The sequence below is a fragment of the Ovis aries genome, chromosome 7, assembly GCF_016772045.2.
Source record: "Ovis aries strain OAR_USU_Benz2616 breed Rambouillet chromosome 7, ARS-UI_Ramb_v3.0, whole genome shotgun sequence".
NCBI classification, from domain to species: Eukaryota; Metazoa; Chordata; class Mammalia; order Artiodactyla; family Bovidae; genus Ovis; species Ovis aries.
The window spans coordinates 99,197,490-99,205,209 of record NC_056060.1 but is presented as its reverse complement, the minus strand read 5'-3'; the positions used below and the strand labels follow the sequence as shown (position 1 = coordinate 99,205,209).

Below are 7,720 nucleotides of genomic sequence, written 5' to 3'. Positions count from 1 at the left end.
GTAAGTGCTGTGGAGAAAGACACATACTTTTTGTGTTTTTAATTGGCTGTGCCACAGGGCTTGCGGGATCTTAGTTTCAATGCACAGGATCTTTTGTTGTGGCTTGCAAACTCTCAGCTGTGGCACGTGGAATCTTAGTTCCCTGACCAGGGATCGAACCTGTGCCCCTGCAGGAGAAGCATGGAGCGCTTACCAACAGGCTGCCAGGGAATTCCCCAGAAGGGCTTTGTATACATATATATATATTTTTTTTTTGGTGGTGACCATTGAGTTTTATTTTATTATATACAAATATCAAGGGCTAAAAATATCTTCAAAGAGTCAAGGACGGAGAATAAAGTGAAGCCATTTATTCATGTGGATTGTATTAAATAATCATCAAATCTGTGTGTTTATGAAGAATGGATCCTTTTAAAATTTATTTAAAAATATAAAACATTTAAATTAGCTCTGGGATTTGCCTTTGAAGTGACATGTTAAAGTATGTAGACGTACTAGTCTTTCCAATCAGTTCAGTTCAGTCGCTCAGTCGTGTCCGACTCTCTGTGACCCCATGGACTGCAGCACGCCAGGCCTCCCTGTCCATCGCCAACTTAGTTTACTCAAACTCATGTCCATCGAGTCAGTGATGCCATCCAACCATCTCATCCTCTGTTGTCCCCTTCTCCTCTCGCCTTCAATCTTTCCCAGCATCAGGGTCTTTTCCAGTGAGTCAGCTCTTCGCATCAGGAGGCCAAAGTATTGGAATTTCGGCTTCAGCATCAGTCCCTCCAGTGAACACCCAGGACTGATCTCTTTAGGATGGACTAGTTGGATCTCCTTGCCAACCAAGGGACTCTCAAGAGTCTTCTCCAACACCACAGTTTTTCCAACAGAAGAAAGGAAAATTAAAAAACAATAAAATTATTATAAAATAAAAAAAAACAATGTAAAGAAAAAAGAGGCGTCAAGGACATATACTATTTTTTTAAGGACGTATGCTTTTAAAAGACCCACTGGTGGGAATTATTTTATTTTTGCCATGTGCAAAGCCTGTCGTTTGGAGAGGTGGCGTGGTGCTGCCTAATGTCATAAGGTCGCAGCCCGTGTGGTGTTCAGACCCTGCTGCTCAGCACGGGCTCCATGGGCCAGCGACCCTGGCATTCCCTGAGCTTCAACTGAAAACGCAGACCCTCAGCCCCGCCCCAGACAGCAGCGTCACAGCCAGCTGCGGACAGGTGGTCCGCCGGCTTGTTCACGCCCTAGTCTGTGACTGGTCATCGGAGGCCTGGGAGTCTGCTCAGAGCACGTCTGCTTATGGTCTGGCGACCTTGGGCAGGACCCTCACTGCCCGTCGATGCCTCAGTTTCCTCCTGAGTGCAGTGAGGAGACTGGAGTGGCATTGATGTCCTCTGCTCTGGGCAAGTTCTTCTCTTTTTCCGAGTCTGTCCCTCCCCTGCCATCATGTTCCACATCCAACAGACCAGACTCTCTCTGAGATGGCAGAGGTCGAGACGGTGTGTGGGGAGCTGATGCTCTGGACACTGTAATTCCCAGGATATGCTCTGATCTCTAAACAGAGTGTTCCAGATGCCCAAGGGGCTTCCCAGGAGGCTCAGTGGTAAAGAATCCGTCTGGCAGTGCAGGGGACTCAAGTTTGATCCCTGGGTCCAGGAGATCCCCAGGAGGAGGGCATGGCAACCCACTCCCGTGTTCCTGCCTGGAAATCCCATAGACAGAGGAGCCTGGTGGGCTACAGTCCATGGGGTCGCAGAGTCGGATGCAGCTGAGAGACTGAGCAGGCACACACACTCAGTCCCGTGACAGGGACAGCAGTGCCTTCTCTGAGCGTGTAACACTGCTCACCCACCTTCAGTGGGCGTGTGCATTGAGCAGAACCGCAGGTGTGGTGGCTGCTCTGTAGACAGAGCTCCTATCGTCTCTGGCCAGGCCCCTCATGGGCCCAGTGTTTCCAGATGCTCAGAGGCATGTTACCTCTGAGGGTGCGTGGAGATGTGGCTTCTGATGCTGTACCAACTGGTCCATATTAGCACTGGGCATCACACACTCCACCTCCTGAGGCAGAGACACCGCCCTGTGGCCCGGGCATGGAGCCTGGAATCTCAGCGGTCTAATTTTGGCTCGGCTGTTCCGTGCATACCTCATTTTATTGTGCTTCCAAGATTTTTTCTTTTTTTTTTAGATTTTTTTAACCAGTTGAAGGTTTGTGGCAACCCTGCACCGAGCAAGTCTTTGGGGCCGTTTTTCCAACACCGTTTGCCCACCTTGTGTCTCTGTGTCACGGTCTGGTAATTCTCGCGGTATTTCAGACTTTTTCAGTGTTATTATATTTGTTACAATGATCAGTGATCTCCAGTCTTACAATTGTGAAAGGATTATGGCTTGCTCAAGGCTCCCAGTGATGGTTAGTGTCCTTTTTAGCCATACGTAAGGTATGTATGTTACTGTTTTAGACAATGCTATTGCCCACTAAATAGGCCACCATATAGCATGAACACAGCTCTACCAGCCCTGGGAAACCAAAAATCCCTGTGATGCGCTTTATCTCGGTGGTCTGGAACCAGGCCTCAAATACCTGTGAGGTGGGCCTGTGTTAACTTCTGGGGAGTTGAGGCAAGTCACCGCAGATGCCTGGATATCAGGCTGCTTATTGACCAGGTGAGGTTATAATAATAATCATTTCTACTTCCCAGGCAGGTTTTTGAGGCTTCATTCTATAAGTGCTTCTGAGAGCTATTTTTAAATATGTGATTTCCATGCTTCAGTCACTACATACTAGCATACTCTTTTCATTTTTTTTTAAACGATGTGAAGTTCTCTTCCTGCTCCTCATGGTTTAATAGCTGAAGCGCTGATGAACAGGTTGTTACTCTCGGATTACCGTGGGTTAAGGAACAAACGAGGCATTGGCCTGTCTTGGCTCTTTCTGAACGAGTCACATACTTCCCATTGTTTGTGTCGGTCACCAGTGTGACCCAGGTGAAGTTAGGGTCGATCTCTTCCAGAATACGACTTGGCCTTTCTCCTTATGATGAAGTTAAGGCAGGCTGATGTATGCCTTGCAAGCAAGCAGGAGGACCTTTTCAGCAAAGCACTTGCTCAATTAGGGAGCTATTAATTGAACGTCGGTTTGGGGCTGTGGTCAAATTCGCAGCTTTCCCAAGCGCCTCCTGGCCTGCCGGGGGCTCTAGGAAAGCTGTCTTCACCTGTCACTGCTGTGTTCCGTTGGTGGGGTCACTCGATAGCTGCGTCTCACCTTACTGACTTGGAGTTCCAGATGAGCCCAGTGCCTGCTGGGATCGGGTATTTTCAGATCTTTGCTCTTGTCCTGTGAGACGGACTTCTGGGCTCACTTGACCGACTGCTTAATCAGCTGCTGTCCACGCTGCGTAAAGCAGATGGGTTCAGGGACAGTGTTTTATTAGCTGTGTAATTTTAGGCAACTGACAGAGGATAGCAAGTGAGCAAACACCACGTGCTTCCCTGGCGGCTCAGACAGTAAAGAATCCGCCTGTAATGTAGGAGACCTGGGTTCAATCCCTGAGTCGGGAAGATCCCCTGGAGGAGGGCATGGCAACCCACTCCAGTATTCTTACCTGGAGAATCCCACGGACTGAGGAGCCTGGTGGGCTTCAGTCCACGGGGGTCGCAAAGATTCGGAAGCGACTGAGCGACTAACACACACACAGACACCACGCTCACAAACAGCACCAAGACTCCCGTGGGCATGCCACACCTCCGCTCGTGTTCAGGCTGCAGGGAAAAGTTGCGACCGTCACAATTTAACCACCGGAGGCCGTGCAGAGGGCCGAGTCCCAGACCAGACATCTCTTGGTCGAACCCAACTTTATGTGGATTCTTTGCCGGGGATGGAGATCATTCTAGACCTCTAGGATTCCTGGAGGCCTGTCAGGGAACAGAGTGCTTCGTGACAAGGTCTTGTCAGGTGTGGAAGCGGCTGGGATACATGTGGGGTAGATCTGGGAGCTCTAGAAGGTCTGGGGGACTGGGAGGCGGTAACACTGGGTTTGGGAAGCGGGTCTTGAGGGCCACGGTCGCCTTGACGGGGAGGTTAGCCTGGTCATGTCCTGAGCTGCCACCCTGTCTGTTGCTTTGGCCGTGCCGGGTCTTCTTCGCTGCGCCTGGGCTCTCTCCAGTTGCAGCGAGTGGGGGACACTCTCCAGTTGCGGCGTGAGGGCTTCTTGCTGTGGTGGCCTCTCCCGTTGCTGAGTATGGGTTCCAGAGCTCAGCTGCCCCTCAGCATGTGGGATCATCCTGGACTAGGGATCGAACCGCTGTCCCCTGCATTGCAAGGCAGGTCCTTAACCACTGGACCGTCAGGGCATCCCACGGTGTCATCTGAAGAGTTTATACCGAGAAGAGGGTCTTGCCAAGCAGCACGCAGCCTCTCCTTGGAGATTTCCCGCAGACTTCGGGCTCTGATTGGGATAAAGGCGGCAGGGGAAACAAGGGAGGCGCGTCGGTCCGCTGGTGACTGGCCCAGGGTGTCGCAGACGCTCTAACCCTCTCTCACACAGAGCCGTGGCTCTCTGCCCTGCTCTGGCTCTCTCTGGTGCCCTTGGGAAGATCTCCAGTTTCCATCCCCTGGAGCGCATTGCAGGGCAGTCCGTTGGGATTTATTGCCAGGACAGATCCAGCGGGAATGCTACCGTTTTGTTCTCCCAGCGTATCAATAGGTTGGTACAGGATTGCTCACTTCTGTCACACCCACTCCCCATTTCCGAGTGTGTCGGCGTCAGCACGCGCAGTGTTTGGACCACCCCGTGGCCTGGTAGGCTTCCTGCAAGCATATGAGTTGGATTCTTGACACATGGTTTTGGAAGTGGGCTAACACAGCACCTTGGATTTCAGTCTTGCAGGGACTGGCATCCCCTGAATGCATGTGAGTGGATTAGTGATCACGTGATCCTTAGCTTGTATATTCCCTGGCTGAGTGACCCAGTTAGAGGCCTGGCCCAGGGACAGAATGAGCAAGGCTTGCTGGGCACTGTCAGGAAACCCTCCCTGCTGGGGCTGGAGGCTCCTGCCATCCTGCTCATGGGCACACACGAGAAGGGAGAGAGCCCCTGCTGCTGGTTTGGCCCTGGGTCACTTCCTTTCCGGCTATGTGGATAAATAGAAAGAAGTAAAGAATCCAGTGGGCTTAGTGTTAGAGCTTGTTTCATGGCGTGACATATGTCTTTTGGAAGGAGCCGTTGTGCATGGTCTTCTGATTTTTTTCATCCAATTGTTAACCAAACTTGAAACATTTATGGGTTAATAGGTCCAGGGGGGAATGAATCGTTATTGCATCCTTATCCGTGCCCAAGCTGAGCTTCGGAGAGGCTGAGACCCGGGGAAAGCCGCAGGCTCGTAACTCACCAGGCTGCAGCAGACTCCCGCCCCGGACCCTGTCTGTGCTCCTGTTGTGTCTCACATGGCAAGGTGGCTCCATCTATAAAACGTGTGGTTGCTATGAATTGCTGTTGTTGGTAAGGAGAGTTGGAAACACTCTCGTTTCTAGATTACCTTTCAGATATTCAAATTCATGCACCAGCAGCATATGGCTAGGCCTTCTATTTTTCACTCAGATGTCTTCCAATGTGCTTCACATCAGGTTGGAATTTTGAAAATGCCAACTGTATACTGACTGAATGTGAGAAATGAAGAAAACTTTCATAAATTAAGAAAAAAATTGGTGATTTATTTTTCTGTGTTCAAATAAATGAGCTGTATGGGGTTTTTTCCCCCCCATTTTGGTTTATTTGCATCTTTTAAAACATTTTTTTTGTTTTTATTTTTATATTTGTATCTTGATAATATGGGCAGGAACAATGTTGCCTGTGTATCCTTCACTAATTTCCTACAAGAGACATCTACTATAGCACGTATCAGAGAAAGAGGGACTACAGTGGTCTTGCCCATCACCTCTGTAGGTCAGGTGCATGGACCTCACTTTGGGTGGAAGGAGAAGCCTCTGCTACCCTCAGATGGCTGTGTCTTCTCAGCCTGTCCAAAGTTTTGGTTCAGCAATTACCTGATTCTGATTTCTTCCCATTTCAAAGAGTTTCAGTTGTAGGTGCCATTTATGCTTTGGTTGTTTACCAGGTAGGAGATTCTCAAGCAGTTTAATAAAGGAGGGATTTTATCACAGGCTAGTCGCAGGGAAAATGAGTCCAGTGTATGAGTTTTGCATAACTTTCATCAGCGTCAGAGGCACTATTGCGGGAAAGAGCGCTGGCTTGTGAATCAGAAAACCACCCAACATGGTGGAGAGAGCTCCAGCATGGGGCCCGATGAGGTTCATGAGCTTTGTGATGTCTGCTTGTGGAAACGACCCCCACCCCCGCTGTCAAACCTATTAAAACGCACCGCAGTCCACACACCATAGAATTTATATGTCAGACATCTTCAAATCTCTGTACTGTTCGTTGTCAGGTAGGACTTTATGCCCTACTAAGAGGAAATGCCGCCTAACATAATGAGGCGCAGCATTTCAGAGTTCACATGGAGAAAAACGTGCTTTTCTGGAGCTGATGAAAGATGACTCAGTTAGGAGCTGAGTTGCAGCCGGGTTGCCGAGACAATGCCGAGTTTTGTAGTGGTGCTGGTTCAGTTGGTCAGTCGGGTCCGACTCTCTCTGACCCCATGGACTGTTGCCCACCAGGCTCCTCTGTCCATGGGAGTCTCCAGGCAAGAACACTGGAGTGGGCTGCCATTTCCTTCTCCAGGGGATCCTCCTCACTGAGGATCGAACCTAGATCTCCTGCATTGCAGGTGGCTTCTTCACCAGTTGAGCCACCAGGGAAGCTTCCTTAAATTTTGTAGATTTTATTATAATTTATTTCTAACCTACAAAGCTAAAACACCCGTATAACTATTACTCATCTCTGGCAGGGCTCAGCATTTTGCCATTTTTGCTTCAAATATGTAAAAGGTAAGACATGAAAGATATGCTCATAGACCTCTGTGTGTCCCTGCCCAGCACCAGGACCCAGCTCGCCCTCGTGCCCCGTGTAACCGCCGTCTTGAATTTGGTGCTTACCATTTCCGTACGTGTTTGTAAACTTTTGCTGTATATGTTTGTATCCATTCATCTGTTTAGTGTCTTTAAAACCAAAAGTCCTAGTGGGGACTTGTTCACCAGTACCCATTCCCGCGTTTTTGCTTTTAACAGCAGAACCCCAGAGCGTTAGCTGAACACCATCAGCTAGGATGGCCACGTGACCAAGTTCTGGCTGATGAACGACCATGGGAAGGATGAAAACACCCTCTGAACTTTACCGTTAAGAAGGAGGCGCAAACCTTTTGAGTTCTCTTTCCGTCTGGCTTCTGATTAAGGCGGGGAGAAGAACGTGGTAGTAAGCTAATTAGCCCATGCAATTGTTGGAAACACACAGCAAGATAGCAGTGATGCGACTGAGGAGTTCTGGGTCCCTGCCTTCAGGGCATCAGCCGCCCACCTACAGCCCACTCACTTCCTGTCCTGTCACCAGGCTGCCCACCGTCTCAGGCTGTTTTGTGGGAATTGAAAACAAAAACATGTTTTTTATTTAAGTGAGTATTATTTGATCGCTGTTAAAACTGACCCCAAAATGTTCCAATAGAAGTGGTTCCCATTCTGGTTATGTACACTATTAGTGACTTAATCGTGTTAAAATTTTTCACTTAAGTAGGGAAAATTAAGGTAAACCACTGGGGTGTGATTCTTCACATCCCA

The 7,720-nt window shown here is 49.2% G+C and overlaps 1 protein-coding gene across 8 annotated transcripts in view; it reads left to right on the top strand.

Moving 5' to 3' along the window:
* The window catches only part of FOXN3 (forkhead box N3), a 447,853-nt gene that overhangs the window by 102,418 nt on the left and 337,715 nt on the right, over positions 1–7,720 (top strand). The window lies entirely within an intron of this gene.